At 45.2% G+C, this 9,914-nt stretch overlaps 1 long non-coding RNA gene across 1 annotated transcript in view; it reads left to right on the forward strand.

The window, feature by feature from the left end:
- Positions 1–8,760, forward strand: part of LOC128099217 (uncharacterized) — a 47,761-nt gene extending 39,001 nt beyond the window's left edge. The window contains exon 4 of the long non-coding RNA XR_008214461.1: positions 5,893–8,760. This is a non-coding gene — a long non-coding RNA (uncharacterized LOC128099217). The remainder of the gene's footprint in view (positions 1–5,892) is intronic.
- Positions 8,761–9,914: the final 1,154 nt, after the last annotated feature.

Raw genomic sequence — 9,914 nt, forward strand, 5'->3', positions numbered from 1 at the left:
AAAGGGAGGGGCAGGGCCAGGACCTTTAAGCCTATCCAATGTTTTAACTTGGCAAATTGCGGTGAGTGAAGGGAGACAGGTGTGGACTGGAGGAGACTGAACTCATAAGTGCTTTGGGGACCCTGCCATGTTGTCTTCCCTGCCCTCTGACCTGGGAGTCGAGGTCACCCTACTCCCTTGAATCCTTTGCATTTACCAGCTTTGCCAAGAACATGTGAAGTGCTTGCTGCTGTCTTATCTGGGCTACAAGCCCTTTAAGGAGGGTCTGCCGTGTGGTTAATGTTGGAATCCCTGACTCCAGCATGGTGTCTGGCGCAAAGCCACTGTCTGTTGGAAGGAAAACACAAAAATATTCAACACTCTGGAAATTTTGATCTAAGAGCTTGGTGAGGAAAAAGAATCTATTATATTTTTTAAAGAAAACATTTATTTACTTCTAACCCTTTTAAAGTATACAGTTCAGTTGTGTTAAGCATGCTCGCCCCCCACCCACCCACAGAATATTTTCCACCAGGAAAATCTTCATACCTCTTCAATACTCTGTCTCCATTCTGCTCCCCCAGCCCCCACAGTCACTGCCGTACTTCTTGTCTCTGTGACTTGACTGTTTGAGGTGAAGACTTAAGGCAGATCAGCCATGCTGTAGCATAAATCACAACTTCTTCCCTATTTCTTATTTATTCATTGATTTATGGTGTGTGTGTGTGTGTGTGTGTGTGTGTGTGTGTGTGTGTGTGTGCATTCACAGAAGCCCGAGGAGGATGTCAAGTGTTCTGTTTTATTCCCTTGAGAGTCTCTCACCAGGCCTGGAATGAGGCTGGTGGCCAGCAATCCCTAATTATCCTTCCATCCCTGTCCCGCCACCACATACACACACATTGGTGAGGTTACAAGCATGTGACCACACTCCGTTGGTTTTTTGTGTTCATTTGTTTGTTTGTTTTTGTGCAGGTACTGGGAATTTGAACTCGGGTCCTTATGATTGAATAGCAAGCTCTCACCCTCTGAGTCATCTCCCCAGGCCCATTTCTTTCTCCTTTAATAATATCCCCAAATAGGGTTGTACCATATTTTGTTTATCTGTCTTCCAGTGGAATTTGGGTTGTTTCTACATGTTGGCTATAAATAATGCTGCTGTGAATGCAGATTACAAACACATCTTTAAGATCCTGTTTTGAATTCTTAGGGGAATATCTAGACTCTGCTCCCCCCGCCCCCCCCCCCCCCCCCCCCACACACACACCAGCTCTTGGAGTAAAAACACAGCTAGATCTGAAACCCTCTGACCGACCGTGGAGACATATAGTGAGGAATTCAGGCTTTAGGGCAAGCACAAGGTTCAGGAAGGAGATGAGAAAAGATGTAAGATAACCTGATTCCTTAAGTGGAGATGACTTCACCTGCTGACCAGAGCAGTGGCAGGGGAAAGTTGAATCTGGGGCTTGAGGGGAGAGGAGAGTCATAGCAGCTGTTGAGGGGAATGCAATTGGAAGATGACAAGACATGGGGTCGGACGGAAAAGACCAGCCAAGAGCCAGTGCTGTGTGTCTGTATGTGTTGGCCGAGATGGGGTGAAAGCAGAGGAAGCCCCTGTTTTGGAGACAGAGTCTCATGTAGCCTAGGGGGCCTCAAACTTGTTGTGTTGTCTAGAGTAACTTGGATCTTCCCATCCCCCGGCCTCCACTTCCCAAGTGCTGGGATTACAGGCCTGCACCATCATGCCTGGTTTACGGGTCACTAAGGATAGGACCCAGGGCCTTGTGCGTGCTAGGCAAGTAGTCTACCAACCGGACTATGTCCCACGCTAACTTAAATTCCAGCTCACTTGTGGGTAGGGAGTAAAGAAAGCTTGTGGTAAATGTGCTTAGAAATGATCCTTACAGAAGGCTATGGAAGTCTGCCAGAAGCCAGGCAGAATTTACAGGTGCCGGGCTGGGTCACATGGTAGGGTCCAGGGCTATAGAGGAAGGTGGAAAAAAATGGATACTGAAAGTGACCCAGCTTTGTAACTGGGCCAGAGGATGTGGCAGAAGGCCAAGGCAGGAAAGGGCAGCTAAATGCCAAAGAAGTGCTGAGTGTGGCATACCCAAACAAACCTAGGTCCCCACAGAGGCTCCCTAAGAAACAAGGAGGGCCACCACACAGCCATAGCAGCATTACTGTTCTATCAAATCACTCCCTTGCATCCTCCCGGCCTGTCCTTCCCATGATCCTGCTCTGCTCCCAGACTGCCCATCTTCCTAGACACCGGGAACTTTCCTCACCATCAAGATCTCCTTAGGGAGCGTCTCCCCTTGGGCTGGTCTCATTGCTTCCTCCCTGCATTCACTGCCTGGCCCCAGGCCTACCTATAACAGAAACCTAAGACCTCAGGGAGTCCCTTTGGTGACTCTGTGGGCTGACGGCACTTCCAGACTTTCTCCACTGTCCTAGGTCACTATGTAGCTGTGGGCTGAAGGGAAAGTTTCCAGGGATCTCACTTTTGAGCTTTAGAAGCCATTGGCCTGAAACACCCACTCCCCCCATCATCTTCTCTTCCTCCTAGATAACCAACATGTCTCAAGAGCTGGAACTTCCTTTGTCTAATGACAAAACTGTTCTTTTCTCCCTGGGATGCGCCATTCTGCCTCGGTCCCTTTGGGCATTGTTCTTCTCTTTCCCTTGCTTCGTGGGTCTCTCTGCTTTACAAGAGTAATTGCTCTGTCTGCCTCCTGCCTCTCAGGGAAATCTGTCCATTGCAGCCTGCTGTTTGCTGTCTATCACCTCTCCTTGCTTCCTTGAACTTTGGGCTGCCCCCACGCCCCGCACATTGCTGCCGTTCTGGAACTGGATAGAGACCTGTTTTGTTTTTCTAAGCAGCCTCTTACACTAGCATGTTGCCGAGCACTTTTTATTCTCTCTCTCTCTCTCCCTCCTTCTTCTCTCCTTGCAGACATGTTAGAGGCCCTCCCACGGGCTGTCCACCTAAGGCAGCCACTGCTCTCCTGAGGCATTGAGTATTCACATGACAGTGTCACACACTTGCAAATGTGCTGGCAGCCAGGTAAACAGACAGGTTTCTTGGGGGTGGGGGGCGGTGCTCAGAGGGTGTGGAGGGAATTCACTGGGTATAGTAAGTCAAATAGTCAAGCAGTTAACTGTAAAAGATGGCCTAAAGAAAGAAATTAAGTATAAAAGAAGATGTCCTCTTGGTTTTCCTTCTGTCTGGTGTGAGGCAACCCCCTCGTAGACTGTGCTCAGGACCCTGCTTGCTCCGTTTCCAGTCTTCTACTTGGGCCAGTGTCTGCCAAGTCCATGCCTCCTGTTTGTCTCTGTAAACTAGTAAGATTCCCTGGCTTTCTGTGTTTGCACTGTCAGAACTCCCTGGAGAGCCCGACTGTTTTGATTCTTGCCTGCCCCAGATAGAACACCCCTTGCCAGCTTTGGTCCCATTTGAGACTGACCAACCAGGGGCATGGTGGCCAGGCCTTCCCTCTCTGTCCAGCCCTTCATAGGTGGTCCTATTGGACAGGGCAAAGGGAGAGCAGAGCAGAGTTCCCAGGAAACATTTGAAGGATACTTGTCCTTATGTGGCAGGAACAGGAGGATGGAGAATTTCCAAGAAAGGAGTGGAAAGATTTAGAGTAAGTTCTTTGCAATATGAATAAAAGAAATAGGAGAGTGAACATGAACACCAGTCAAATAGTTAAGGATCTTGTGGCTTGTGGCTTCCAAACTGACCCACATGTTAAGAAATGAAGATAAATCTTGCAGTCAAATGCTGGAGCAGAACATAAGAGTGTGGGTGACTTGGTGGCCATCTAGACCCTCAGCTCACCACTGGTTTAAATGTTACTCTATAAACAGGAATGCTACTCTTTTGCTGACCGATTGTACAGATTTTTTTTTTTCACTTCAGCTGCATGCATGCTTGGTGCTAGATGCCACAGGGGTTGCAAAACAGCACAACCCAAGGACCTTCTCCTGATAGCTGCAGTCATCACAGAAGTCAGGACACAGCTCCAGAAGGCCCTGCACAAGAGCACATGCTTAAACTGGCCAGTTCCCACATGTCTGTCATCACAGCTACTCTCCAGCTGAGGCTTCAGGATCCTAAGTTTAAGGCTTTATGAGCTACAGAGTGAGTTCAAGACCAGCCTAGGTAATTTAGTGAGGTCCTGTCTCAAAATAAAAGCAAAATAGTTCTGGGGCTGTTCTCAGCAGTAGAGTGCTTGTGTTTAATACACGAGGTCCCATATTCAATCAATACCTAGTATCACAAAATAAAGTATGTGATTGAGTATGAAAAAGTTAGGACCGTGGACTTCCATGGTGGAGTCCCAGGCAGGTGGAGGGATTGCATGAGCATGTGAATATAGGCCTCAAAAGGAGCATGGTGGTAAGAAGACCAAGGAAGAGACACTCCTCAGTGCATGATTTACTGCATTCTAATTACAATGGCAAACTCTACCTAGCTGTCTCCAGTTAAAGTCAGAGAGCAGGGTGTTTGCTCTCTTCTGCGACCACCAGAGACTCTGCAGGAGATGGTTCAACAACGAACCCCTGGTTTCTGGTTGTTAGGTCAGGACCAGCTATGGTGGGTTTCAGATAATATCCTTACCAGAGTGCAGATTTGGAAGGTGTATGCTGTGCATTGGAGAGTAAGCATATAGTCACGAAGCTTTCAGCTCCAGGAATGGGGGGCTAGGCTAATAATAACTTTATTGATGAACATATTTAATTATTCCACACAACAGATGTGGTGCCACATGCCTGTAATCCTAGCACTTGAGAAGGGCAGGCAGAGGATTAGGAGTTCAAGATGAGCCTTGACTGTGTAGCAAGTTGAGGACCAGCCTGGGCTATATATCTCAACTGGAGGGAAAAGTCTAGAGTGCTGTAACTGCCCACACATGCCCATCTTCAGCGGGGTACTTTTGCATGTCATGGGCTAATCTCACTGCATTCACAACATGATGGCTGCAGTCGGTCATGAAACTGCATTTCCAACACGGAGAAGGGGGCAAGGGCCAAAGATGTTTTCCCTGTCTACTCTGTCTTTCCAGTCACAAAGAAACTTCCTGCCAAAGCCATGACAAAACACTTATCCAGAAACCATACTGGCCAGAACTAAGTTATATGCTATGCCCTACAACAAGTTAAACCAGAGGCTGGAGAGATGGCTCAGCGGTTAAGAGCACTGGGTGTTCTTTCAGAGGTCCTGAGTTTCAGAGTTCAATTCCCAGCAACCACATGGTGGCTCATAACCATCTGCAATGAGATCTGTCGCCCTTTTCTGGCCTGCAGGTGTACATGCAGACAGAACACTGTATACATAATAAATAAATAAGATTTAAAAAAAAAAAGTTAAACCAATCATAATTTTCCACGGCCCTAGTAGACCATGACAGCTTCCAAAAGGTCAAGGGGCTCTACTTGCTACCTCAGTCAAACCAGAGAAGGGTGTGAGGATGGTGGGTGAGTAGTCAATGACCTGTATCTGCCTCATGTGCCCCTTCCCATTGGCTCCTCCTTGACTGTAGCCTTTGAGTACAATCCTAAAATTAATCCCCTACACATACACATAATGGATCTGAATTGTACAAGGACAGCAAATCAAAATTCTAATCAGCACACTTTTATTCTGAAAAACCTATTGGTTATAGTCCATAAGATTGGTGAATGAGGAGCTGAAAAGATGACTCAGAAGTTAAAGGTACATAGGACTGCGGTTGTGTTCCCAGCATCCACATTTGGTGGCTCACGACTGCCTGTAACTCTAGTATCAAGGCATCTGATACCCCCTCCTGGCCTCCAAAAGGGCCCACATGTGTGTATACAGAAATAAATAATGCACATAATATAAATAAAAACAAAATGAATCTTTCTTTCTTTTTTTTTTTTTTTTGACAGAATCTCACTATATAGCTTTGGCTCCCTGACTGGACTGGAACTTTCTATGTAGTCCTAGCTAACCTTGAACTCACAGAGATCTGCATGCCTACTAGGGCTAACCGTGCATGCCATCACGCCTGGCAAAATAAATATTTAAAAAAAGATTGGCAAATGAATGTGTATTTATGTACAAAGATTGTTTATATAGATACTACTTTTTTGTCTCCTCTCCTGAACTAAAGTTAACCTACAAGTGTCTGGTCCCAGCTGTTTTGATAAGAATACTTCTTTTAATTGTTGGTTTCTTTACTGGAGCTCCCTGTTCAGTTGAAATCTCAAGGGCAGGATTTAGTGTTCCATCTTAAGCTCTCAGACTGGAGGATCTACTGTAGCTGTAAGCCACTCACACTCCCTGAGCCCTGGAAGTATGGGATGCACGAGCTAAACTTTTAATCTTGTTAAGTCTTAATTTGTTTAAATATAAAGTGTTACTCAGCCCTTAACCATGCTTATAATAATTTGGGTATGTGAATCTCCTCTTCAGCCATCCATGCTGTGAAACCTTAAATGTGGTTCAATCCTATAAGATGAAGGTTTGTTATGTTGGCTGAGATTATTGTACGTGTAAAACTACCACTGAACACCTGTATGGAAAAGAGTTTAAAAACTCTCAATTTGTATATAGGTTGTTTGTTGAAATGGTAACATTTCAAATATACTTGTTTTTTTTTAATGTATTAAAAATGTAATTTTACTTGTCTTTATCGTTTTTTGTTGTTTGTTTTTTTGGGTAGGGTCTCTTTGTGTAGCCCTGGCTGGCCTGGAACTTGTTGTGTAGACTAGGCTGGCATCAAACTCACAGAAATTTGCTGACCCCTGCTTCCTGGATGCCACGATTAAAGGCATGCGCCCCCATGCCTGGCTTCCTCACTGTTCTTTTGGAGGTGGAAAATGATAAATCACACATGTAGCTGATTCCTATTTCTCTTGGGAAGCACTGATCTCACAAACGGGTCACTGCAAGTGTTTGTTGAATGAATACAGAAACTCCAGCCTGAGTCACAGGATTCCTGATTTCCATGTCCCTTCCTTCCCATCATTCCTTGCAGCCTCTGATGTCGCTTGCTAGCTTCCCGATCTTGCTGGCATATTCACCTGCAAGAAAGGAGCTTTGCTTGTGGGAGTTAGCTTTGAAAACTCTAGGAGGGAGGAAGATGTGCCCGTGTTGAGGGCCTATAAAAGGCATGGCTTGTAGGAAAACTGAGCCTTTTTGGTGGAGCAAAGTTAGGATGTTAATTCTTTGCCATTTCTGGGTGTCCATGTAGAAATCTCCGTTCAGCTCATTGGATGTGCTCATTCTGATCAGTGTGCATTTCATAAAAGGGTGGGGACTGAACTTCTGTGGTGCCTTGCTATCCCCAAAGCATCCACAAACTATCCACAAACTACCTGGGCTGTGTGACTGCACATAGAGAAGAGAGAAATGTCACCACCCAGTCTGGGCACCAGAAGGGGTTTCCTGGGAAGATCTGCTCTGTCTGAGCCTGCAAAAACCACACCCCAGCTTCCAGGGGCCTAGCAAGGAGCTAGCCACTGCTCTCCAGATACATGGAAAAAAGGATATATATTGAAATGCTAACAGTGAGTCACCGTGGGCGAGATTAGGTGTGGCTTTATTTTCTTCTTTATATTGTAGTCTTAAAATGTGTAATTATTTACTATTTCTAAAACAAAATTTTAGAAGATATTTGTGCAGGGGTACCATTTCTGTTCCTGGAGCTAATTTTGAGATATTCTTAACCCAGCTCCCCATTCAACCTCTCTAGATTTCCTTACATACTCATTTTGGCTTTGTTACAGTAGATTCTATCTAAAATTTTGAGCCAGTTTGTAGCAGTTTAGGACCTACTGTGTGGGCACTTGCTTCCTGGTATCATGTGGATAGAGGATGCTCTTCCCCTCTCAAGCTATTGGGAAGGTATATGAGATGGAGTGTGGGGAGTCTGGGTTTGGGCTAGACCATACACCAGCGGAGCTGTTCACTCTGGACTTCATCCCCTCACAATTCTCTGCCTTATGTAGTGTTGTTTAATATAACTATTCAGTTCTTCAATGTTTTATTTTATTTAGTGTGTGTGTGTGTGTGTGTGTGTGTGTGTACAGGTGTGTACATTCCACAGCACACCTATGGTGGTCAGAGGATGACTTTTGGGAGCCAGCTCTGTCCTTCGAAGCACTGTGGTTCTGGCCTCAAACTCCAGCTGTCAAGTTTGTGCACCAAGAGCCTTTAACTACTGAACCATATTGCCAAGCCCATTTCTTTTCTTTTTAAAAAGAATTTCATTGTGTATGTTTATGGTACACGGCACTGTGTTATATAGGATGCTCTCACACAAGTATACATGCTACACTTGAGTGTACTTCCCTCCTGTCGTCCCCCCGCCCCGCCCCGCCCCATTTCTGGTCCATACCCTTCATTGGTCTCTTTTGTTCCTCTGGATGACCCTACTTCTCCTTTCATTGTTGGGCCCTGGTCCCCGTTCCTTGGGTAGCTGTTGCCTTACTTGCTGACCTTGATCAGATGTCCTCCCTATGCTGATTTCCTGCCGGTTTCCTTCCTCCTAAAACAGCTTACTGGAGGTTCCTTGTTTGTGTACCCTGCATTTGGTGTAAACAGCTAGGATGCACGAATGTAAAACATCTGTAGCGAACTTCTGCCCTCCGGGGTTCTCCCACTGTGCTGTAAGCCTGTATTTAAGGTTTTCTCCCTCCTTCAATAAATGGCATTTGTCATTCTACTGAGATGAACAACCTGCTGTCTTGTCTCTGTTTTAAATCCTCAGCCCCTCGCTCAAACATGGTGAACGGGTGGTAGCGCGGCACTACATTTCATGTCATATCTACCTATATGAACGTGTCCTTTTTAATTATGATAAAATATGTGTCATATCTACCTATATGAACATGTCCTTTTTAATTATGATAAAATATGTGTATTATTAAGTGCCTGTAATCCCAGCACTCCAGAGGTGATGAGCAGGAGAACAGTCATAAGTTCAAAGTCATCTCTGAGCTATATAATACTTGGTTTCAATAATAATAATCACATTTGCCATTTTGATGATTTTAAGTGTACATTTGTAGATGGACTTTTCTTTCCTGCCTGTCAGTTCCCAAATAACCGGCATGGAGACTGAATATTAATTATAAATACTTGGCCAGTAGCTCAGGCTTGTTACTAGCTAACTCTTACATTTTAAATTACCCCATATTTCTTATCTACACTCTGCCACGTGGTTCAATACCTTTTCTTAGTACAACAAGTTCATCTCTTTCTCTCCTCATCTCCTCCTGATTCTATGAGACTCCTCTTCCTTCTTCCGGCTCTCTTTTTTTTCTGCAAGTCCCACCTAACCTCTACCTGTCCAGCTATTTGCCATGTGGCTCGAGGTATGTTACCTCATTTTCTACATGTCCTGCTTCCTCTGTGTCTCACTCAAGACTCCTCAGACTCTGCCCTTCCTCTTCCTAGCATTCTCTCTGTTCCTCAAATCCTGCCTAGCCTCGACCAATCAGCTTTTTATTAACAATGAGAGCAACACATTTTCACAGTGTACAGAAGGATTATTCCACAGCATACATTGAATGCAATGGTGTTAAGTATATATACATTGGTGTGCAACAGTCACTACTACCCATTTTCAGAATCTTCTCTGTCTATTGAACTATAACTCTGTATGCTCCTGGCCCTACTCCCAGCCCCTGGTGACTACCATTCTTTCTGCCTCTGGAATTCATCTACTCTAGGTCCCTCAAATGAGAGAAATCAGTGTCCTGTGACTGGCTTATTACACCTGGAAGCCCTCAAAGTCCATCATGCTGTAGTATACGCCAGAACTGCCTTTCTTCAAGGCACTGCATATTGGTGTACATTTCTTGTCTGCCCACTGGATAAAGGAGTACCTGGGCTGCTTCTGTCTTTTTGGCTTTTGTGAACAGTGGTACTCTGAACATGGATGTATAAACATCTGTTTGAGAAA

Source organism: Peromyscus californicus, unplaced genomic scaffold (genome assembly GCF_007827085.1).
Source record: "Peromyscus californicus insignis strain IS unplaced genomic scaffold, ASM782708v3 Scaffold_6__1_contigs__length_162567912, whole genome shotgun sequence".
In the NCBI taxonomy this organism is placed as follows: domain Eukaryota; kingdom Metazoa; phylum Chordata; class Mammalia; order Rodentia; family Cricetidae; genus Peromyscus; species Peromyscus californicus.